This window comes from Ornithorhynchus anatinus, chromosome 2 (assembly GCF_004115215.2).
Source record: "Ornithorhynchus anatinus isolate Pmale09 chromosome 2, mOrnAna1.pri.v4, whole genome shotgun sequence".
In the NCBI taxonomy this organism is placed as follows: domain Eukaryota; kingdom Metazoa; phylum Chordata; class Mammalia; order Monotremata; family Ornithorhynchidae; genus Ornithorhynchus; species Ornithorhynchus anatinus.
The window spans coordinates 107702424-107721921 of NC_041729.1; the positions used below are offsets into that span (position 1 = coordinate 107702424).

The 19498-nt window shown below is 46.2% G+C and overlaps 1 protein-coding gene across 1 annotated transcript in view; it reads left to right on the forward strand.

Moving 5' to 3' along the window:
• The first annotated feature begins 11058 nt into the window (after positions 1–11058).
• ST6GAL2 (ST6 beta-galactoside alpha-2,6-sialyltransferase 2) overlaps positions 11059–19498 on the forward strand; it is a 91401-nt gene continuing 82961 nt past the window's right edge. The window contains exon 1 of the mRNA XM_029058193.2: positions 11059–11322. The gene's annotated coding sequence lies outside the window, so the exon portion shown is untranslated. The remainder of the gene's footprint in view (positions 11323–19498) is intronic.

The following is a 19498-nucleotide window of genomic DNA, read 5'->3' on the forward strand; positions in this document are numbered from 1 at the left end:
TTTAACTTAACTTCTGAACTCTGTTACCACAAGGTAGCCAGCTAACTTCACTTACGCCCTCAAGAGTAGGAAAAGAGGTTATTTACTCACAACAAAGGAAAATAGAAATGAGCAGAAACAGCTAAAATATTGACACCCCAGACCAACATGCTCATTTGGCATAATTACACTTATTGACAAGGCACATATCTATGAGAGAGCTTATTAAAGGGCAGAATTGACCAAAAGCAAAAAAAATTAACTTTCCTTGAAATAAAAACAGAAATTTCTAAATGTTTCCTGTTTCTAAGAATCGGGAGGAAAAAAAGAAAGATTAAATGCATAGTTCTAGAATAGCTCAGCCACTGTGAAGATGAGGAAATAATCTTTATTACCCAATCTGCTTTTGTGCTCCCTGCCTCTAAGGCATTTAAGGAGAGTTGAAGAATGTTATCTACCTTTTCTTCATGTCAAAACCTATGCCCTACTATAACAGTTTATTGCTTTACCTGGAAAAATATAACTCCTTTCTCAAAGCTTCCTCCACAATTGCCTGTCTTTTGTTTCATAAGCAGATTTAGCTTCTATTATTCTATGATTCATTTCTACTATTCTTCTCCCCAAATAAATAAACTCAAGGAGAAAAGTACTTAGAAACATGAGTGGTCATTTTTGTACTTGGGCTCAAGTATATCAGGTTGGACATCATCCTACCTATGCATCGTTTCATGTTAATGATGTACATTTATTTGTATTTCTTTATTGTACAATGTATAGGGTTTTTTTGTTTTTTTTCAGAGCAGCTCAAACATAGTTATAATCAGGCTACTAACCTTCATATCACTGCAGGAAAATAGTTTGAGGCAGTGTTGCCTAGTGGAAAAAAGCACGGTACGGGTGCTCATGAGTGATTATCATGTGACCTTGGACAAGTCACTGAACTCCTCTAAACCTCAGTTTCTTCATCTGTAAAATGGGAAGAAGAGAGATTGTGAGCCCTGTATAGGTCAGGGACTGCTTCTGATCTCAGAACCTTGCAACTCCCTCTGTGCTCAATACATACTAAGCTCTGAATAAATGCTAAAGTTATGACTATTCATTTGTGTCTCCTCTAAAAATGAAAGAGGAGGGGTCAAAATGGGAGGTGCCACCTAGAACTATGGACAGATGAGGTTAGAGGTCTAAGCCCTCATCCAGGTCCAGAAAATGGGTCAGGCCTTCTCAGCTCTTTCTCAAGAGCAGATCCCTTGCCTGTTTTCAAAGTCTACGCCCTCAACCTCGGCCTTCGATTCAAACCTTCTCACCTTATAAAAATACCTGCACCTTCTCTTGTTTCCTCCCCGTCCATCATCTTCAGCCATTCACTCTGTGATGGCTCCTTCCCCTCTGCTTTCAAAGATGCAGTTCCCCTGTACTAAAGAAAAGCCCTCCTCATCTCCTTACCTAAGGCTTGTCTTCCCCCTTGACTTTCCCATCATTGTAATAATAATAATAATGTTGGTATTTGTTAAGCGCTTACTAGGTGCCGAGCACTGTTCTAAGCGCTGGGGTAGATACAGGGTAATCAGGTTGTCCCACATAAGGCTCACAGTTAATCCCCATTTTACAGATGAGGTAACTGAGGCACAGAGAAGTTAAGTGACTTGCCCACAGTCACACAGCTGACAAGTGGCAGAGCTGGGATTCGAACTCATGACCTCTGACTCCCAAGCCCGTGCTCTTTCCACTGAGCCACGCTGCTTCTCAACCATCATCATTCTTCCTGTCTCACAAACCCAGAGCCTTGGAATTATCCTTGACTCATCCCTCTTATTCAATCCACATATTTAATCTGGCACCAAATCATGTTGGTTTTACCTTTACACCACCACTTAAATCCACCCTTTCCTCTTTATCCAAACTGCTACCACGCTTATCCAAGGACTTATCATGTCCCACTTTAATTAACACATCAGCCTCTTCGCTGACCACTATACTTCTTGTCTCTCCTCACTTCAGTGAAGACTTCACTCTGGTGCCTGGATCATTTCTCTAGAAAAACATTTAGTTCATGTCTTGCCACTCCTCAAGAACCTCCAGTGGTTCCCCATCCACCTGGGCATCAAACAGAAATTCGTTATCATGGGCTATAAAGCATTCAATCAGCTCTCCCCGTCCTATCTCTTCCCTGCTTTCCTACTTCAACCTAACCTATACCCTTTGCTCCTCTTATGGCAACTAACCATACGTCGATCTCATCTATCAAGCCACTGACCCTTGTCCACATCGTCCCACTGGCCTGGAACTCCCTCCCGCTTCATACCGGACAGTCCACCTCTCTCCCCACCTTCAAAACCCTACTAAAATCACTTCTCTTCCGGGAGGCCTTCTTGGAATAATCTCTCATGACCCATACTCACTCTCCCTTCTGTGTCATCTGTGCACTTGGATCTGTACCCATTAAACACTTGAAATTCATCCTACCTTTAGTCCCACAGCACTTATTTATATATCCATAATTTATTTTAAAGTTTGTCTCCTCCTCTAGTTTATAGATTCCTTGTGAGCAGTGATCATGCCTGCCAACTCTATTGTACTGTACTTTCCCAAGAACTCAGTTCATGCTCCTCGCACAGTAAGTGCTCAGTTAGTACCATTGATTGATTGAATGATTCTCTGGATCCCACTGCCCTGTCAGGCTGTCACCCCATCTCCCACCTCCCATTCCCAACCAAACTCTTTTGACAGGTTATATGCACCTTCCTTTACCTTCTACAATCTAGGTTTTGTCCCCTTCACAACACTGAGATCACTCCCTACAAGGACACCAGTGACCACAGTAAGCACTTAATAAATACAATTGAAATACGATTGAATTGAATGAATGGCCACCTTCTTGCCAAATCTAATGGACTCTGTGTATCTTAATCCTTCTGAGCTGCTTTCTGGTCTTGGAAATATGGTCCACTTTCTTTTCCTGGAAAAAACATCTAATTTTGGTTCTCATGACACAGTCCCCTCTTGGATCTTCTACTTCTTTGGCCAACCTCGATCAGTCTCTTTCTCTAGGTCTTCCTCAAACTTTCACTCCCTAAGTGAGGGTGTCCCTCAAGGCTCAGATCTTAGTCCCCTTGTTTTCTCAGTTTACACTCACTTTCTTGGGGAGTTCATTTACTCCCCAACTACCATCTCCCTGTAAATTACTCTCAAATCTACCTTGTTAGCCTCAACCTCTCTCATTTTCTGCAATTTCACATTTTCTCCAGCATCCAAGATATCTCCGCATGATGTCCTGCTGTCACCCCCAACTCAATATGCCCCACCCAATAGAGAAGCAGTGTGGCTCAGTGGAAAGAGCACGGGCTAGGGAATCAGAGGTTATGGGTTCAAATCCCAGCCATGCCACTTGTCAGCTGTGTGACTTTGGGAAAGTCACTTAACTTCTTTGTGCCTCAGTTACCTCATCTGTAAAATGGGGATTAAGACTCTGAGCCCCACATGGGACAACCTGATCATCTTGTATCCCCTCCCCCAGTGCTTAGAATAGTGTTTTGCACATAGTAAGCGCTTAACAAATAGCATCATCATTATTATTATTATGTTCAAAACCTAATTCCTTATCTTCCCTCTCAAATGCTCTTCTCCATCTAAGTTTTCCATCAAAGTTGATACCACCATCCTCCAGACAGCTCGGGCTCATAACACTGGCTTTGTCTTTGACTCCTCCCTCTCTTTCGATCCCCATATTTAGTTTGTCACCAAGTCTCATCAGTTCTTCCTTCACATTCTTTCCAGAATCTGCCCCTTTCTCTCCATCCAAATTGTCACAAACCTGATCTAAGAACTTACTGTACTCTGGCTTCACTGCTGCATCAGCTTCCTCACTGTCTTCCTTGTCTTAAGTCTTTCTCATTTTTATGAGGGGGTTTGGATCATTTTTCTAACACACTGTTCTCCCTACATCTTCCCACTCCTCAAAAACCTTTAGGAGTTGCCCATTCCTCTCCACATCCAGCAGAAATGCCTATCAACTTTAATGCACTCAATCCATTCTTTCTCTCTTATTTAACCACTCTTCATTCATTCATTCAATAGTATTTATTGAGCGCTTACTATGTGCAGAGCACTGTACTAAGCACTTGGAATGAACAAGTCGGCAACAGATAGAGACAGTCCCTGCCATTTGACGGGCTTACAGTCTAATCGGGGGAGACGGACAGACAAGAATGATGGCAATAAATAGAGTCAAGGGAAAGAACATCTTGTAAAAACAATGGCAACTAAATAGAATCAAGGTGATGTACATTTCATTAACAAAATAAATAGGGTAATGAAAATATATACACTTGAGCAGACGAGTACAGTGCTGAGGGGATGGGAAGGAAGAGGGGGAGGAGGTTAAGCTGCGGAGAGGTGAAGGGGGGGCAGTAGAGGGAGTAGAGGGAGAAGGGGAGCTCAATCTGGGAAGGCCTCTTGGAGGAGGTGAGTTTTAAGTAGGGTTTTGAAGAGGGGAAGAGAATTAGCCTGGCGGAGGTGAGGAGGGAGGGCATTCCAGGACCGCGGGAGGACGTGGCCCAGGGGTCGACGGTGGGATAGGTGAGACCGAGGGACGGTGAGGAGGTGGGCGGCAGAGGAGCGGAGCATGCGGGGTGGGCGGTGGAAAGAGAGAAGGGAGGAGAGGTAGGAAGGGGCAAGGTGATGGAGAGCCTTGAAGCCTAGAGTGAGGAGTTTTTGTTTGGAGCAGAGGTTGATAGGCAACCACTGGAGGAGTTTAAGAAGGGGAGTGACATGCCCAGAACGTTTCTGCAGGAAGATGAGCCGGGCAGCGGAGTGAAGAATAGACCGGAGCGGGGCGAGAGAGGAGGAAGGGAGATCAGAGAGAAGGCTAGACGCAGTAGTCTAGCCGGGATATAACAAGAGCCCGTAGCAGTAAGGTAGCCGTTTGGGTGGAGAGGAAAGGGCGGATCTTGGCGAGACTGTAAAGGTGAAACCAGTAGGTCTCGGTAACAGATAGGATGTGTGGGGTGAACGAGAGAGACAAGTTAAAGATGACACCGAGATTGCGGGCCTGAGAGACAGGAAGGATGGTCGTGCCATCCACAGTGATAGGGAAGTCTGGGAGAGGACCGGGCTTGGGAGGGAAAATGAGGAGCTCAGTCTTGCTCATGTTGAGTTTTAGGTGGCGGGCAGACATCCAGGTGGAGACATCCTGGAGGCGGGAGGAGATACGAGCCTGAAGGGAGGGGGAGAGGACAGGGGCGGAGATGTAGATCTGCATGTCATCTGTGTAGAGATGGTAGTCAAAGCCGTGAGAGCGAATGAGTTCACCAAGGGAGTGAGTGTAAATGGAGAACAGAAGAGGGCCAAGAAGTGACCCTTAAGGAACTCCAACAGTTAAAGGATGGGAGGGGGAGGAAGCGCCTGCGAAGGAGACTGAGAATGACCGGCCAGAGAGATAAGAGGAGAACCAGGAGAGGACAGAGTTTGTAAAGCCAAGGTGAGATAAGGTGTGGAGGAGGAGGGGATGGTCGACAGTGTCAAAGGCAGCAGAGAGGTCAAGGAGGATTAGAATGGAGTAGGAGCCATTGGATTTGGCAAGAAGGAGGTCACGGGTGACCTTAGAGAGAGCAGTCTCGGTAGAGTGGAGGGGATGGAAGCCAGATTGGAGGGGGTCCAGGAGAGAATGGGAGTTAAGGAATTCTAAGCAGCAATTGTAGATGACTCGTTCTAGGATTTTGGAAAGGAAGGGTAGTAGGGAGATAGGGTGATAACTGGAAGGGGAAGTGGGGTCAAGAGAGGGTTTTTTTAGGATGGGGTGACGTGGGCATGTTTGAAGGCAGAGGGGAAGGAGCCATTGGAGATTGAGTGGTTAAAAATAGAAGTTAAGGAAGGGAGGAAGGCAGGGGTGATGTTTTTTAAAAGGTGAGCAGGAATGGGGTCCGAGGCGCAGGTGGAGGGGGTGGCACTTGCGAGGAGGGAGGAGATCTCCTCTGAGGATACTGGAGGGAAGGAGTCTTCTTCCACTACACCCCAGCATGCATTCTTTATTCCTAAAACTAACCTACTCTCTGTGCCTCTTTCTCATCCCTCCTTGACAACCTCTTGCCCACATCTCTCATCCTGTCTTTATTTCCCTCCCCTTCCCATCTGACAGACCTCTGCTCTCCCCATCTTCAAAGCCCTTCTGAAATCACATTTCCTGGAAGTCTTACCCAGTTAATTTCTCATCTCCCTACCCTATTTAATAATGATAATAATAATATACCCTATTTAATAATGATAATAATAATATACCCTATTTAATAATAATAATAATAATTGTAAAGTTCTTATTATGTACGGGGCACTGTACTAAGTGCTGGGGTGGATACGAGCAAATCGGGTTGAATACAGTCCCTGTCCTACATGGGGCTCAGTCTCAATCCCCATTTTACAGATAAGGTAACTAAGACACAGAGAAATGAAGTCACTTCCCCAAGATCACAAAGTAGACAAGCGGTGGAGTCAGGATTAGAACCCATGTCATGCTGCTTCTCCCCCCTCAGTTGTAACTTCTGCATTTCAGTGCTACTTCTGCATGAGGATACTCCCTTGTAGCACTTTGATACAAATCTTTATACTCCATTACAAAATAATCATGATTTATTTTAGCTGTATTTCTACAGATGAGTAAACTAAGGCATAGGGAGTTTAAGTGACTTGCCCAAGGTCACAGAGCAGGCAAATGACAGGCCTTGAAGGAGAACCCCGGTCTTCTAAATCCCAATTCTGTGATTTTTCCACTAAGCTACACTGTATATGTCTAACCTGCATGACCGTGGATTCCTAGAGAGCAGGGATCATATCTACTAACAGGGCTCTGCACATGAGTTCACAATAAGTACCATTGATTCATTAATAATTAAAATTTATGGTATTTGTTAAGTGCTTGCTATGTGAAGAACACTGTTCTAAGCAATTGAGGATGGATGCAAATTATTCAAATGAGACACAGTCCCTGGCCCAAATGGGGCACGTAGCTAAGTAGGTGGGAGAACAAGAATTGGTTGCTTGCTTGATTATGGATTGATTGGTAATCCATGGTCACAAGCCCTGCCAATTCTGTTAAATGTTTGCAGCATCAGTTGCCTCTATAGTTACTTATTTTCTTTTCTTTTGGCACCTACTCTCTTTTTCACTTTAGGAATCTGCAATGCTTTACTTTGCAACTTTCCCTCTGAATCTCTCTCTTACACTGCCTTTCTCTCTCTCCCCTATTAATTTTGAATGGATTTTTCTTTGTCGGAAAATATAAATAAAATTGTGCATCCGTGTAAATCAGTTCGCTCCTCTTAACCACTTCAGTATGAAATCGCCTCGAGTGAGTGTTATGTTGGGACTTCCTTCCTCCCCGAACACCTTCCAAGTTCACGGAAGCGGATATTTGCAATCAAATGGAGAAAAACGGCGCTGTAACTATCTAGCCCCGATCCCTGAGAGTCCTGCCTTTTTTTAAAAGCAATTTCTTCCTCCCCTTTTTGGGGACAGAGCTGTATTGCACTGAATTTCCTCTGCCTCCAGGTTGGTATCCGGCACCTCCGAAAGAAGACCGAGCGTCCATCCCCTGCGAAACTGTGGGCAGAAGTGATGGGTGGGGAAAAATCAGCACTTCCCGGTCACCCCAAGCGCTCCCCAACTCGCCATCTATGCAGTCCGGGGCAACCAGTCCTGGGCGCATGCCCCTGGCAGGTCGGTCCTGAGCAGATGCTCATGGCATCCCGGTCCAGGGCAGATGCCCACGCCAGGTCGGTCCCGGGCAGATGCCCCCGGCAGGTTGGTCCTGGGCAGTTGCCCACGGCAGGTCGGTCCCGGGCAGATGCCCCCGGCAAGTCTGTCCCGGGCAGATGCCCACGGCAGGTTGGTCCAGGACAGTTGCCCACAACAGGTCGTTTTCCCGGGCAGATGCCCACAACAGACTGGTCCTGGGCAGAAGCCCACGGCAGGTCGGACCCGGGCAGATGCCCCCGGCAGGTCGGTCCAGGGCAGATTTTCATGACATCCTGTTCCAGGGCAGATGCCCCCGCCTGGTCGATCCCGGGCAGATGCCCCCCGGCAAGTCATTCCAGGGCAGATTTTCATGACATCCTGGTTCAGGGCAGATGCCCCCGGCAGGTCGGTCCCGGGCAGATGCCCACGGCAGCCCGAGGATCCCTCCTGGCAGGGCGGGGTGGAGGGGTGGTAAAGGGGTACTTTCTAGACTCTGAGCCCGGTGTGGGTTGGGATTGTCTCTCTTTGCTGTATTGTACTTTCCAAGCGCTTTGCGCAGTGCTCCGCACACAGTAAGCGCTCAATACATACGACTGAATGAATAATAGCCTAAACGCGGCTCCTCCCTCCCCTGCCGGCCAACAGAGCGACCCCTTCCCTCCCCCTCACCCCTTGCTCTCTGCCCCCCCTTTCCCTCTGCTCCCCCTCCCCTCCCCTCCCCACCCTCTGCTCCTCCCCCTTCCCCTCCCCTTAGAGCACTGTGCTCATTTGTATATATTATTTATTACCCTATTCATTTTGTTAATGAGGTGCATATCTCCTTGATTCTGTTTATCTTGATGATGTTGTCTTGTTTTTGTTTTGTTCTGTTTTGCTTCGCTGTCTCCCCCTTTTAGACTGTGAGCCCGTCATTGGGCAGGGAGTGTCTCTGTCTGTTGCCCAATTGTACATTCCAAGCGCTTAGTATAGTGATCTGCACATAGTAAGCGCTCAGTAAATACTATTGAATGAATGAATGGTCCATGGGTGATGCTGGACCTCCAGAAGTCCAGGCTCCCCTCGACCCCCGGCCCCCTAAGGCTTGGGCTGGAAGAGGGGGAGAGTGGAAGATGCGCGGCGGGAGGAAAGATGGTCCTTTCTCTGGGAGCGGCCCGCACTGGTCCTGCACCGCCGGGACCTCCAGGCCGGGAGGGATGAGGGGGGATGGACCGGACCCCCAAACCCCTGACCTGGGCACAGGCCTCAAGGTGACCGGGAGCAGGGGCTGGGGGAGGAAACGGGGGGCGGGGGGGACGGTCAGGAGTCTGCGGGGGATGGAACAAAGAACCGGAGCTCAGCTGCCTTTAGCGCGCATACACACACACACTCTCACACACCCTCTCTCTCACATACACAAACCCTCTTTCTCACACACACACACTCTCACACATACACACACACACCCCCTCTTTCTCACACACACACTCTCACACATACACGTGCTCACGCACACACTGTCACACACATACCCTCTCACACACACTCTGTGTGTGCATATATCTATGATTCTATTTATCTATTTTGGTGGTACTGATGCCTGACTACTTGTTTTGTTTTGCTGCCTGTCTCCCCCTTTTAGACCGTGAGCCCCTTATTGGGCAGGGATTGTCTCTATCTGTTGCCCAGTTGTACAGTCCAAGCACTTAGTATACTTGAGCACAGTAAGTGCTCAATAAATGCGATTGAATGAATTAACTCTCTCTCATACACACTCTCCCACACACACTCATACATACTTCCTCTCTCACACACATTCTCTCACAAACACACTCACACATACACACTCACACACACACACATTCTCACACATACACACATTCTCACACATACACACTCACACACACATTCACACACACACACTTTCACACATACACATTCTCTCACACACACACAGTCTTTCAAACATACACAGCATGGCTCAGTGGAAAGAGCACGGGCTGGGGAGTTCAAATCCCGGCTCCACAGCTTGTCAGCTGTGTGACTTTAAGTCACTTAACTTTTCTGTGCCTCAGTTCCCTCACCTGTAAAATGGGCATTAAGACTGTGAGCCCCACATGAGAGAAGCTGATCACCCTGTATCCTCCTCAGGGCTGAGAACAGTGCTTTACATATAGTAAGTGCTTAACAAATGCCATCATTATTATACACACTCACACACACACAGTCTCTTACACGCATACACACTCTCTCACACATACTCTCTCACACACTTTCACACATACTCTCTCACACACATACTCTCTTAACCATACACACACACGCTCACACACACATTCTCACACATACTCTCAACCCTACACACACTCACACACACACACATACACAGTCTGTCATACACACTCTCTTACCCATAGATACACTCACACACATACACACTCTCTCATACACACCTTCTTACCCATACACACACACATACACACTCTCTCACACACACCTTCTTACCCATACACACACACTCTCACACACACACACACACTCTCTCACACACACACTCTCACGTACTTTCTCTCTCACATACGCACACTCTCACACTTTCTCTCTCACATACACACTCTCACGCACTTTCTCTCTCTCACACACACACTCTCACGTACACATTCTCACTCACTCTTTCATACATACACACACTCTCACACACTCTTTCTCACACAAACACTCTCACACACCCACACCGGCTCTCATATCCTCTCTCACCCACACATACACTCACTCTCTCACCCACTCTCACCCACACATACACTCCACTCTCTCACCCCCACTCTCTCACACACATACACTCTCTCCCCCACCCCCGAGCCCCCTTTCTCCTCTTCTCATTCATTCATTCATCGCTATTTGCCCAGGGCCCCACCCTCTTCTGTCTGTAGGAGGGCCTGGCCCGCGCCTCTGCAGCCCCCCGCCTCTGCCCGTCCGTCCGGACCGTGGATCGATGGGCCCATCCGCCCACGCCCTCAATCTCTTTGCAATGTGCCATCTGCGTGCCTGGAGAATCCTCTCCCTCCCCACGTGGGCATGCTGCCTTTCCTGCGGGCAATCGCCTCTCTGGGCGTTGTAGCCGTCCCCCTCCTCCCTAAGCTTTGCAGGAGGAGACCCCCGGCCCCTCCCCCCGGCTGTGAGCAGCTGGGCTCTTTGGTGGGCAAAGAGGAGACCCCCCCTCCTCGTCCCCGTTTTTCCCCATCCCTTCCTCACTCCAGGCAGAAGGGGGAAAAAAAATGTAAGGGAGGGGGATCTGGGGAAGAAAGGGCTGGAGGAGGGGCAGGCCGCACCTCTCGCCCGGGGGACCAGCCGGACCCCACCTCTTTTTGCAGGGTCCATCGCCCCCCTCCCAGAACAATAAATCCAGGGAGGGCGTGCCTGCCGCTCCTTTCCCGGTCCCTCCCCTCCCTTCCCCGCCCCTTTCCCTGGCAGCTGAGCTCGCCGTGGGCCACCGGAGCCGGACCGGGATCGTCAGGCGTGGCACCCCCGGGGTGCGCCTTGGCCATGCGTGCCCCCTGGCACCCACAGGAGCGCCTCGCTGCCCCCCCTGCAGAGGCCAAGACGGCGGCATTAGAGGCAGCCCTCCTGCGCATCTCCTCCTAGGTAATCCCAACTCCGCGGGATCCAGCCCCCCATCTCCCCGGGGCTGGGCAACCCTGGCACCCCCCTGGCACCAACCCCGGGAGAAATGGAGGGGGCGCGGGGGAGTGATCGTTTCCGAGGCCTTGGTGGGACTCTGCTGATGCCCGTTTACTTCCATTGATGTCTGTCTTTCCCCGCCTGTGAGCCCGTTGTGGGCAGGGATGGTCTCGATCTGTGACTGAATTGTACTTTCCAAGCGCGTAGTACAGTATTCCGCACACAGTAAGCGCTCAATCAGTAGGATCGGATGGATGGATGACTCCAGCGTTCGGGATGTTGGGGAAGAGGGGGCAGTCCTTTGGAGAAGGTGGGTGAAGAAGAAAAAGTAGGTATTTGTTTTGGTGTCTGACTCCCCCGTTGAAACTGTCAGCCCCTTGTTGGGCAGGGATTGTCTTTATCTGTTGCCCAATTGTACATTCCAAGCGCTTAGTACAGTGCTGTGCACATAGTAAGCGCTCAGTAAATGCGGTTGAATGACTACAGCTTGCAGAGGTGTGGGGTGAGTGGCGTGTTCGCGGGGAGAGACGAACCCACGAAGGTTTCTGTTGCTCCGATGTGCGAGAGATTAAATATCGCCGAGGGGGATGGATTAGGAGCCTTCAAGTATGGGCTGTACATTGACATAAACGTTGTTGCAGCGGTTAAAAAAAATGTTCTCCGGGGTACCAGATGAAATTAACCAAAGCTTTAAGAACTGGAATTCTGGCAGCTTTTTCCCCCCTTTTCTTTGCAATTGTGTTTAAGATGTAAGGACATTATCGTGGATCATGATGGTCCAGGTGTCTTTCTCAATTGCAGTTACTACTACGTTGGACTTTTAATGGGAAGGTTTATTTTTTCCCCCTTTCCACCATTTGCTGAATTGGTGTTTGACTCCTTTATGTATTCTCTCTGGCCCAGAGAGGGGATTTAGCAGGGTTTAGGAGAAGCTAGTGAAGTTTAAGCTGTGTGTTTTCAGCCCGACTCGCCTGCCGAGGAGAGCTGAATAGATATGTTTCTCTAAACAGTGCTTTCCAGGAATTTAAATGAGACTTTTTTTTTGTGATTGCTTTACAAGCCTCCCCGACGAGAACGGTATTTGTTTTGTCAGGTTGAACTTTCTAAGCGGTTTTTTATTGGGTGAGGCACTTTCTCAGGAAAAACCTCCGTTTGGCTGAGTGCTGCTGAACTTCTCTTTTCTGGGACACATCGATCTAGGTTGAATGTACATTTTGTCAATCTCATCTCCTCTGTAATTAAGTCAGGCAAGATCCATTTAATCCTTAGTCAAAGTCGGAAAAAAAATGCACTGAATCAGTCGTTGGAGCAGAGGAATCGTTGGAGAGCCGGCTAATAACACACTTAGCTTTCATATAATTCCGCACATGTAATGGGTTATAAGCACTGAGACATTTGATACTTTATTTCAGTTTACTAGGAGAGTGGATGAAAGGAAGCTGAAATATAAACTTGTCGATTAGAAAGCCAGTTTGTGTTGAGAGGAGAAACTCCTGTAGATAGTTGGAGATCAAAGATCATCCTGCTGTAGCCACTTTAGGGTAAAGGCTTAATTGAAATGGAAATGGATGTGTGGGCTCGTGTGTCCCTCCTGTGCAGTAAAATCCACGGTATTTTCACAGACTTTATTCAAATATTAGAAAAATGATCAGGGATAGTACCCAGGTGGATGGAAAGGGCAAGAAAAGTGGGGGACAAAAAATCAGACAGGCTTCCTTGAGCCCAAAGCAATCTTTTAGAAAATAAAGGAACTTCAGTCGAACTGGTGCAATTCAGTTCTAATTACCATGGCTGATGGTTTCCTGATGCATTCTTTCCTTCCCTAATTATTCAACTTTAGAGGCCAGGTCTCAGATGGGTCAGGATCTCCCTGGCTCTCTGACCCCAGCCCTTTTTGAGGAAGGGGTGGAAAATGTGACCCTGAGTTTTGGGCCCATTAAAAGTACCCTGGAGAGAAAGGTCATAATAATTTAAACAAAGTCGTGTTGCAAAATATTTCTGTGGCTTTTGGAGGATTAACTTTATGCCTTTGGTGATGTTCTTGAATATTTCACTCTTTTCCTTCAAGTCTCCACTGTGTTTTCAATTACTCAGCGTTTTGTAACAAGTGGGTTGGCCATATTCAAGCTAGAAGTAGCACTTTATGTTCAAACTGGCCTTTGCAGTCTGAGGGACACAGAATAATTTGTTTCAGCAGAGTGCAACACATAATTCAGAGGCTGGAAACAGATTTACAAAGAAAGGATGAAGGAACTGGGATTGTTCAGCCTAGGAAAGTGAAGCAAGAGCTGAGTGACATACTAACAGCCTTCTAACATGGAAGTTTTTTTAATTGGGAAACACCTTCAGTTGCAGTATTGTGATCACAGATTAAGGTTAGACCAGGACTCTCCCTTTTTTTTTTTTTTTTAATGGTATGTGCCAGACACTGTTCTCAGAGCTGGGATAGATATAAGCAAATCAAATTGGATACAGCCCTTGTCCCACATGGGGCTCACAGTCCTAATCCCCATTTTACAGATGAGATAATTGAGGCCCAGAGAAATTAAGTGACTTGCCCAAGGTCATACAGTGAACAAGTGACAAAAACAGAATTAGAACCCAGGTCCTTCTGACTCTCAGGCCTGAGCTAAATTCAATAGGGCACTACTTCCCCATTTAGGAAAGGGACTGTCCAATCTAACTGTTTTGTATCTACCCCAGCCAGTGGCATGGAGTAAGCACTTAATATATACCATCATCACCTCTCCAGAAGATTTCCAAACAAGTGTCCCCAGGGAGAGTCTTGATGAATTCACAGGTTCACGCCCTCTTAACACTTTAGAGTGAAACTAATGTATGAAAACACAGAAAGGTTATTAGTGGCATCAATTCTTTGAGAATAAAGTTATGCTCAAAATAATTTGGTACTCTTCCACTGGGTATTGTAGGAGTCCTCAGTACATGAGCTTCTCATGTAGAATTGGATGCTGAGGGCATGCAGGCAGTAAATTTCAGAGTTCTTAGAAATGTACTCATTAAGAGTGAATTGAGGAAAGCCGTGTGGTGTTCACAAACCTCAAACCTTCATCTTTAGGAATGATGATTTAAATAAAGCAAGGTCATGACTCACTGGACCTGACCCTTCCATTTCAGACTGAACTAGGGAAGCAGTGTGGGCTAATAGAAAGAGCATGGGCCTGGGAGTCAGAGTTCCTGAGTTCTAATCCTGGCTCTGCCACTTGCCTGCTGTATGACTCTGAGGAAGTCACAACTTCCCTGTGCCTCAGTTCCCTTATCTGCATAATGGGGATTCAGTACCTTCCTACTTAATCTGTGAGCCCCATATGGAACCTGATTATTATATCTACCTCAGTGCTTAGTATAGTGCTTGATATGTAGTAAGTGCTTAACAAATCCCACAATTTTTATTATTATTACCTGGGCTGGGGAGCTCAACTGCTCAGTCCTTTTTATTATTGGGTGAGGGTCAGAAGATTGGAAAGAAGGAAGAGGGAAGCAGGAAATAGGAAATTTTGATTTTTGTTTCTCTCCTCACCCACCCACAATTTTAAGCATTTGTTGAGTAATACATTTTATTCAGTAACATTAACCTCCCCCTCCCCATCTCCGTCAAATTAAGTTCACTAAAATGATGGACTAGAGTAATCTAAATAATTGTTTTGATTCCACAGCCTGATATTATTTTAAGGGAGAATAAAGCAATCTGTCCTGGTTCCTAGTTTTGCATTCCAACCTGTAATTTTCTCCAAATGAGTAGCCCAAAGGTAAAGGGGCATAGCTTCAGTCTTGCATCCTGGGATTGAAGTCTTTTGAGGCAGATTTACCCTGTGGTGGTGAGAGGTCAGCATGCCTAAATCCAGATGAGATTTCCTAATTTAGAAGTGGGGAAGGTTCCCTCCACACTCCTTCCCTAATCATCAGGTGGGGCAGCCATCTCTGGGAGAGGTTCAGCCCACAGAGCTGCTCCCCAGTGCCCTAGGGGGCCCCATGCCTCTTGCTGAGCTGTAGAGTGCTTGGTCCAAGATCATATTGTCCCTGAAAACCAGTGGCCCCTAAGTCTTTGGTTAGGGTGGAGGGAAGACAGTGGCAGCAGTTTAAGGGTCGAACTACTGTATCGGCTTAACGTTCTGCACATTCCTGAGTGACTTATCCTGATCTTTTCTCATGATGACCATGTCTTTCCAGTTTGGGGAGGAATAAAAGATAGATTTTTCTTCCCATCAGACCTTTTTCGAGGGTTAAGGGGACCTCTTTCCTCAGCCCTGAGGATTACCTTTACAATACTAGAACGCTGTGAGACCATAGTGGCTTAAAGCTTTTTACCTGAAGCGATGAGGACACAGAGAATGCTGCCCACCTCTCCCTAAATCCATTATATTCCTTGCCTTGACATTGTCACCTTAGGCTGTTTCCTCTGTGACTTGTTGCAGTTACAATCCACTGTTCCCATTGTCTTGGTAAATACCATAACTGGGTGGCTGATGAACCCTTTAGCTTGGGATAGGCAGTTTTACTCCAGAATTACACAACATTTCAGTCAGTGGTATTTATGGACCACTTGTATTTAGAGCACTGTAATAAGCACTTGGGAGAGCATTTCTGGCCTTTCCTGCTCAGCCCAGGAAGTCACTGGCAATGCCTTGTGGATGTCACCTACCAGCGTATCGAGGTCATTTACCCTGGGTGATCCTCCAGGTTTAGAGAGGAAACTCTGGGGAAGGTTAAGGAAAGGAGATCCAGATGGGACAATTCATTAGTCAATAAGTGGTTATAGTAGTAATAATGATGGTACTTAAGCACTTACTGTATCTCAAGCACTGTTCTAATTGCTGGGGAAGATACAAGTTTATCAAGTCCCACACAAGGCTCACAGTCTAAGTTGGAGGGACAACAGGTACTGAATCCCCATTTTACAGTTGAGGAAACTGAGTCATAGAGCAGTTAAATGACTTGGCTGAGGTCACGCATTAGGCAGAGCCCTCGTTAGAGCCCAGGTCCTTTGACTCCCAGGCCTGTGCTCTTTCCAGTAGGCTACACTGAGTGCTTACTATGTGCAGAGCACTTAATGCAGTGCTTGGGAGAATATAATGTAATAGAGTTGGTAGACACGTTCTCTGCCGCTTCAGAAGCCTACAGTCTAGAGGGGCAGGTAGACGTTGAAATAAATTGCTGATAGGGGAAGTGGCAGAATATAAGGATACATGTATAATTGCTGAGGGTGGAGTGAATATCAAGTGCTCAAAGCATGCAAACATTCTAGTGCAAATCTAGTGGATTTATACTGGGCCAAAGTGGTTCATCTCAATCATAATTACTGAGCACTTACTGTGTGCAGAGCACTGAACTAAATGATTGGGAGAGTCCAATATAACAGAGTTGGTAGACATGTTCCCTGGCCAAAACGAGTTTACAGGCCAGCAGATGCCTCTATTCTAAACTTTCAGAGTCCAAGGTTGTTCCAGGTGGTCCTTGCTGTGGCTTGGAGCTGCCTCCCAACATATAATTCCCCTCCCACCTCCACCACACACACCCAGTTCTTCAGATCCATTTTCTAATCTGCCCAGGCATCTGTCTCCTACAGGAGCACCAATTAAGCAATCAGTGGTATTTATTGAGTGCTTATTGTGTACCGAGCAATATACTAAGCTCTTGGTAGAGTACAGTATAATAATTGGTAGACATATTCCTTCCCCACAAGGATCTTACAATCTAAAAGGGAAGACAGATATGAATATGACTTAGTAAATGGCTGATGTACATAAGTGCTGAGAGTCAGGTGAGTACTTACTATGTGCAGAACACTGTATTAAGTGCTTGGAAGAATGTAATGTAATAGAGTTGGTAGACACATTCTCTGCCGTGCCAGAAGCTTACAGTCTATAGGGGGACGTAGATGTTGAAATAAATTGCTAATAGGGGAAGTGGCAGAATGTGGGGGAAGTGGTGCAAATGTAAATGTAAAGGTGACACAGGCAGTGGGAAAAGAGGAAATGAGGGTCTGGTCAGGGAAAGCCTCTTGGAGGAGATACACTTTTAATAAGACTTTGAAGGTGAGGAGAGTAATGGTCTGTCTGATAAAAGGGGGAGGGTAATTTTGTTTCAGGCCAGAAGCAGGATGTGGGTGAGGGGTAGTTGGTGAGATAGATAAGATTAAGGTACAGAAGTAGGTTGGTGTTAGAGTGAAGTTGTAGTTGGGCTGGGTTGTAGTAAGAAATCAGAGAGTTAAGTTAGGAAGGGGGCAAGATTGAGTGCATTGAAGCCAATGGCAGCCCCAGAAATGATCTGGTCTTGTAGGCTCTTTGAATTAGTCCTTTAATTTTTTTTTGGGGGGTGGTGTTTAAATGCTTACTATGTGTGAAGTACTGCTTTAAGTGCTGGGGTAGAGACAAATTAATCAGGACTCTCACAGTCTAGGAGGAAGAACAGCTATGGAATCTCCATTTTGCAGTTAAGGAAACTGAGGCGCATAGAAGTTAAATGACTTGCCTAAGGTCACATAGCAGGCAAGTGGTAGAGCCAGGATGAGAACCCAGGTCCTCTGTCTCCCAGATCCTTGCTTTATTCACTAGGCCCTTTCATTTCTTTTGGAGCTTAGCTTTGTCCACCTGATTGAGGTTGGGCAGTCAGGCTGGGACTTAAATGTCCTGAAATGCCTTCTGTAGGGAGTAGTTGGAAGAATTAGCATCTTTGACTTGATTTCTTTCTCCTCATGATTTTCTTCCCTCCCAAGTGCCTCCCTTCTCTCTGTCCCTTCTTGCCCCCTAGTGTCTCCAAGCTTACCTGGTGGGTTTGCACACAAAAACCCCACAAAACAACAAAAAACCCCTCTGGACCTGCAGTTTTTCACACTCTCTTCTCAGGAGGCAGAGGTGAGTTCTTCTCTAGGGTTTTGGAAAAAGCTAATTCTGATGGAGATTAGTGTGGGTAGATTTAACCTCCCTGTGTTTACTAACTCTGTTGTACTCTCCCAAGTGCTTAGTTCAATGCTCTGCATACAGTCCATGCCCAATAAATGTCATTGATTGATCTAGGATAGCCCTGCAGGGTCTGAGAAGAGGATAGAGGTTACTGGGATGTTATTAAACTTGAGCAACAGGCAACTAGGGTATTTGGAGAATATAGGCACTGAAGTTGGAATACAGTGATGGAGATTGATATGGGAGGTATACAAGGATTAATGGGATGGAATTTCAATATGAAAACATAAGACGAGGCTCAGGGAAACTTCACCGGTGGTAAGATTCATTGCATTAATGAACAGTATAGCAAGAGAGATAGTGAAAGTTTTATCCTTTGGTATCTTTCAAACAATATTGTGTAAAGCATGAATAAATAAGCTTGTTTTGGGCAGGGAATGTGCCTGTTTATTGTTGTAGTGTACTCTCCCAAGTTCTTAGTACTGTGCTTTGCGCACAGTAAACGCTCAATAAATATGATAGAATGAATGAAATATGCTATGGAGAGAATGCCTTTATCACATGATTGCTAAGTCCCCTCTTTCCACAGTTTATCATTAACACATTAGATTCAAGGCTAAGTAGAAATCTGACATGCAGGGCTTCAGCCTGAAAAGAGTGTTTTATTAAACTTAAAGCAGTTGGCTTGCCTTGTTCAAATTATATAAATTTATCAAGTGGAGGTTTTCCCATTTTGGCAATTGTTGTAGTTTCTAAAATGACTTAGTTTTTTAAATTAAATTGGGGAAAGGGCAAATCCCTTAGATAATCCAATTGCTTTCATTGTTTAGAAGTAACTTTGAAAAGTAGTTTCTGTGTGTGCACAATGATTGCTTTCCTGAAATATTCCATAAGGGTTTTATTATGTGTTAAAACCCGCATTTATAATACTGACCCTAAGTGGGGAAGAAAAAAGAGAAAATTATCCTGAGGCTATACCTCACCATAGTCTACCCAGAGATATTTGGGTCCAATCAAGAGGTAGTAAATTATTTCATAGCTGCAGAGGTCTTGCTAAAATACAGTGTGTTTTTTATTATTATTATTAGAAAGATTCATTTTACAGGCCTTCTGAAAATCATTCCTCTCCCTGGAAACAAGCACAGACCTTGAGGAAAATATATCTTATCTTCAAGGGTTTTAGAAGTTTTGTGTAGCCTAGGCATGTGGGCTAAGTAAAT